A 5,909-nucleotide genomic window follows, 5' to 3' on the forward strand; every position below is an offset into this window, starting at 1 on the left:
GGTTGTGTTAAATACCATCAGCAGTGGGGTGAACTTCCCAGCAGTGGGACTCATTTATATCATTTTAGTGAAGGAGCTTTTCACATCTCTTAGTGCTCCTCCTCTGCATTTTTGATGGCTTTGAGACATACTTTTTTAAATTGTTTTGTTTTGTTTTGGGTACTAGGAATTGAACTCAGGGGCGCTGAAACACTGATACACATCACCAGCCCTTTTTATATTTTATTAGAGACAAGGTCTCACTGAGTTACTTAGTGCCTCTCTAAGTTGCAGGGGCTGGCTTTGAACTTGCAATCCTCTTCCCTCAGCATCCCGATCTGCCACGATTACAGGCAAATGCCATGGCATCTGGCCATACTAGGCTTTATGAGTCAGGTTATCCAAAAGAAAGTAGTGTGTGTGTGTGTGTGTGTGTGAGAGAGAGAGAGAGAGAGAGAGAGAGAGAGAGAGAGAGAGAGAGAGAGAGAGAGAGAGAGAGATTTATTTTTAGGATATAGCCCACAGAAAACTAAAACTATTAAGTCTGAAATCTGTAGGGCAGTCCTGTCTATAGGAGTTCCTGGGAAGAGTAGATAGTACAGTCTTGAGACCACAGCATATTGGAGGTAGAATTCCTCCTCTGCAGGAGAGTGAAGTCTTTTCTCTTATGAACTTCTACTGACAGTAGCAAGGCTCATCACATTTTGGGGGGCAATCTACTTCACTCAAAGTCTACTGATTTAAATTTCAATATATTATAAAAAACCTTCATACCAACATTCAGAACTGGTATTTTACAAAAGCCTGATAGCAGAACCTAGCCATGTTGACACATAAAACTAATCATCACATGTGATATGAACATCTGAGGAAGACCTCAAGTGAGACCTTGAAAAATATGTAACATTTGTTTCCCCCATACTTTATAAAATGCTCATCATATTTTTTTATCATACTCTTGAAACACCCTAATATTTTTCATAAATATAAAATCACATCTGAGAAGTTGGTAATGGAGTGTCAAAATTTAGTGTTATATGGTGAAGTCTAGTGAGTTTGTACTCTGGAAGGATTTAATAACTGTGGTTATTTTACTTAATGGGAGTTTTCTGACTTTAAAGTTGAAGGACTCTGTCTTTCATCCTTATGGACAGCCAACAAGTACTAATAAGCATTGGTCACATCAGACACCATGTCAGGGGCTGCCCTGCTGCAGGCAAGAGGCATCCATGGCCTTTCCTGTGTGGAGTTCACAACCTGGTGGGAAGTCAGCCATCTACCTGTGATCAGGACATTTACTACTATGGGATGAGAACAGGAGGCTGTGCAGACAGCAACAGAACTCACTGAGGGTGGGGATACAAGGGAGTTGTTGGTTTCACAAGTACCATCTAATGTCCCTGAAAGATAAGTCAGGATAAGCTAACAAAGAGGAAGCAGAGGGGAGAAGGTAATAGGTTGGAGGAACACCATGTATGAAATTCTAGAGGCAACAGATTATGATTTGCGATCCAGCAGTGTTGGAGAATGGAAGACTTGTATCACTTGGGGGCCAGATGAGACTGTGGAGGGAGACGAAGTTCAGATAATGAAGCACCATTTGTACCCTTCAGAAGAAACTTCACCTTGATCTTAAAAGCAATGAAAATATCCCAGATCATGAATCAGAAGAGATGATCCAATTTCCATCTCAGAATGACACAGTGTGAATGAAGCATATTGAAGGAGGATATTTAAGGTATGGAAAACAGGGAACTGACTTGAATCTTGATATAATTAAGAAGATTAACATTAAACAGGGACGAAAGGTGGGAGGGAAAGGGAGAGAGAAGGGAAATTGCATGGAAATGGAAGGAGACCCTCATCATTATACAAAATTACATACAAGAGGAGGTGAAGGGAAAGGGGAAAAAAACAAGGGAGAGAAATGAAGTACAGTAGATGGGGTAGAGAGAGAAGATGGGAGGGGAGGGGAGGGGAGGGGGGATGTAGAGGATAGGAAAGACAGCAGAATACAACAGACACTAGTATGGCAGTATGTAAAAATGTGGATGTGTAATCGATGTGATTCTGCAATCTGTATACGGGGGAAAAATGGGAGTTCATAACCCACTTGAATCAAATGTATGAAATATGATATGTCAAGAGCTATGTAATGTTTTGAACAACTAATTAAAAAAGAATGATGGGGCTGTTAGGGTGATGGGAACTTTTGTTGTTTTTCTCTATTTTCTACGTTTGTGTGACGTGCTTATATTACTTTTAAAACACAAATGCAATTAAAGTTTTTGATTGTGGAAAAAAATAAAATAAATAGTCCAGATGAGATTAGATATCACAAAGGTCTAGGAATGTGGTTTTGTGATAAGAAGTAGAGGAAGTAGCAGAGGAATAAAATGTAGAATATATGGGATGTGGTAGATTCAATTTGCATTGATGGTGACAGAGAAGAATGAAAGAAGTGAAGTTCACAGATTTCTGATTGGATCCTGCATTCCTTTTACTGAAAAGTGAGAGATTAAAAGAGGAGGAGAGTAGTATGGATGCAACAACACAACATGCTGTTTCATTAGGAACCTGTTGAGCCTAAGATGCTTGTGATGATACATCCAAGGGAAGAGGACCATTAAGCAATGGCATACAGAGTTCTGTGGGTGAAACATCTCTGTCTTAATTTAAATGGTAATCTACATATTTGGCATAAATGAGATGTTCTTAGGGTTACACATAGAATTACAAGAAGATAGGGTTAACAAAATATTTGAGGACTATCACTCTAAGATATTATAAATCAGAAACCAATTATAGTTCCTTAGGATGAAAATAGAGGTAAGAGAAAATCCAACACTCCTTTTGTGATAGAAGCAAATAGATAAGTGTTTAGGAAAGAATGACTACTTGGACATGTTTAAAAGAGGGTGAGATGCAGTAATACATGATCATAGAAATTAAGGACACTTGTAAGATGATACTTAATATGATGATGGTGAGATCAACTAGTGTAGAACACATAAAGACTGTGTATGAGAAAAACATGATCATTTTCACTGGGTTTTTAAAGGACCTTATTATTTCTCTTAAAGGTATTGGAGACAGACAATAATGAAAAAAAACCAAACTCACATCTCAGAGTTCCTCCTCCTGGGCCTGCCCATCCAGCCCGAGCACCAAAACCTATTCTATGCCCTGTTCCTGGCCATGTATCTTACCACCATCCTGGGGAACCTCCTCATCATTGTCCTCATTTGCCTGGACTCCCATCTGCACACACCCATGTATTTGTTTCTCAGAAACTTGTCCTTCTCTGACCTCTGCTTTTCCTGTGTCACCATGCCCAAATTGCTACAGAACATGCAGAGTCAAGTTCCATCCATCCCCTATGTAGGCTGCCTGACCCAAATTTACTTCTTCATTTTTTTGGACACCTTGGGAATTTCATCCTTGTGGCCATGGCCTATGACCGCTATGTGGCCATCTGCTTCCCGCTGCACTACACCACCATCATGAGCCCCAAGCTCTGTCTCTCCCTGGTGGTGTTTTCCTGGGTGCTGACCACATTCTATTCCTTGTTGCACACCCTGCTTCTTCCCAGATTATCCTTCTGTGCAGACAATGTGATCACCCACTTTTTCTGTGAAATATCCGCCCTGCTCAAGCTGGCCTGCTCTGACACTCGTGTTAATGAGTTGGTGATATTTGTTGTAGGAGGAATTTTTGCTGTCATCCCATTCTTACTCATTCTTTTGTCCTATACAAAGATCGTGTCCTCCATCCTCAAGGTCCCTTCTGCTCGTGGTATCTACTATGTCTTCTCCACCTGTGGCTCCCACCTCTCTGTGGTGTCACTGTTTTATGGAACAATTATTGGTCTCTACTTATGTCCATCAGCTAATAATTCTACTGTGAAAGACACTGTCATGGCTCTGATGTACACGGTGGTGACTCCCATGCTGAACCCCTTCATCTACAGCCTGAGGAACAGACATAAAGGGGGCCCTCAGACGGGTCCTTTGTAGGAAGAAAAGTCTCTTCTGAGTATAAAACAGTTTTATCATAATTTTTCATTAGCATTAACATTGATATGAATATTGAAATATTTTCCTAGAATTTTCCCTCACCATGGGAACTTCAGTTGAAGTAACATAGTACATTATTGTTCAACAGGCAAAAGAAAGAAGATTTAACTGAGTGCTGAACTATGAAAGGTCGTTTTGGGACCTGACTTTGCCTTCTTCCTTGTCTTTCCCAGGTGATGCTGTGAAAAGCCTAGGTGAAAGCTACATTTTATGTGCTTTCCAGTTCTTACATTCCTTAAATTATTCCTAGATCTTTCAATGTTATCTCAAATCTGGTTTGACTATGGTACAATTTTTAAATAGTGCTCCATAATCTTATATTGATACTCAGTAACTTCTCTATATCTCAATCTCCCAGCAAAGCTCTAAGATCTTGTACATAATATCCCAGCACAAATTCTGTCATCATTTTATCTCCTAATTTTTCTGTACCCCTTATTTATTTTCATGTCTACCTTGTCTTTTATTCCCTGTCCTGACAATAAATTTTTTCTAATCTGCTGTGCAATAGTGTCATTGAACAATTTTGTGTTCCCTTGTAATTAACTAATCCAGGAACCCTAGAATTTATTGACCCAGGATGGGGCAAAAAGTTAGAGGCTTTGGGAAAATTTTAGTTTTTAAAGTTACCTCTGTTTTGTTTGGTAGTTTTACTTTGCAAAGGATCCTTCTATGTTTTATTGTACCCCCGTGACAATTCAAAGGAAACAGAGAAGATATTATCACTTATTTTCAAACTAACATCTATGAAGTTCAACACTTTCCAGGCCATGCAGTGGGTCAGTTATTAAGGCTGTGTAAGATTAGAGACTGAAGATCCTTTTCATTTTCTCTCACTTCCAAATGAAGGATAGCATCCATTGTTTTTTTTTTTTTTTTTTTTAGTTTTAGCATAACCATGACATGGACTTTTTCTGGCCTTGGTCCGTTCCTTTTCTTAATTGTCTCCTCTGATGATTTTCAAATCCATTCCTTTCATATAGTCTCCTGACCTCACTAGTTTATCTGAAGGTCAGATCTTTCTCCAAAACTCTCAGCTGTCCTTAAAAAAAAAAAAAAAAAGGTTTGATGCTATATTATTTATTCACTTATTTTAATTTGTTCTTTTTAGGTATACATGACAGTAGGGTATATTTTGACATATTATACATGCATGGAGTATATCTTAGGATTCTATTCTTGTGGTTGTACATGACATGGAGTTTCACTGGTTGTGTATTCATATATGAACATAGAAAATTATGACCAATTCATTCTACTGTCTTCCCTCTTCCTATTCCCACTCCTTTCCCTTCATTCTCCTTTGACTAAACCACTGAACTGGTATTCTTTTATTGTGTGTTAAAATTTACATATCAGAGAGAACATTCAACTTCAGTTTCTTAGGAATTGGCTTATTTCTCTTAAGCATGATAATCTCTAGCAAATTTAATAAAGTCTCCCGGGCATATCTCTGGCTCTGGGGACCACCTTAGTAACAGAAGAAACTATACTTTGCAGGTGCTATTGGGCACCTAGATGTCTCTAGCTCCACTAATGCTCGAAAACAGCGGCAGAAAAACTTGAGATGGAAGGCCTTATCAAGAGTTTCTGTCTATGCTAATGAATGTCAAATGGCATTTCTTAGAAAATATTATATGGTTCAGTTTTTTGGGCATAGTCTTGATGCACAATCATTCTGTCCTCTTTTAGCATCTTATTCAACCATGTCATGAGCCAAATGTGAAACCTTAGCCCCAGTAGAGCCACTGCCAACTAATGGCAAAGCTGAGACTAGAACTCACAGACTGGGGTTTTTTCCTTTGCACTGTTTTTTTTTTCCTTTGTATGACTGAAAGAGAAAGTGACTGTACT

At 38.9% G+C, this 5,909-nt stretch overlaps 1 pseudogene; it reads left to right on the top strand.

Annotated features, from left to right (window-relative positions):
- Positions 1–1,990: 1,990 nt before the first annotated feature.
- On the top strand, positions 1,991–4,770 carry LOC124094165 (olfactory receptor 1-like; annotated as a pseudogene).
- The last annotated feature ends 1,139 nt before the right edge of the window (positions 4,771–5,909 follow it).

Source organism: Marmota monax, unplaced genomic scaffold (assembly GCF_021218885.2).
Source record: "Marmota monax isolate L192 unplaced genomic scaffold, Marmota_monax_Labrador192_F-V1.1 WCK01_AAM20220418_F8-fsc00873, whole genome shotgun sequence".
NCBI classification, from domain to species: Eukaryota; Metazoa; Chordata; class Mammalia; order Rodentia; family Sciuridae; genus Marmota; species Marmota monax.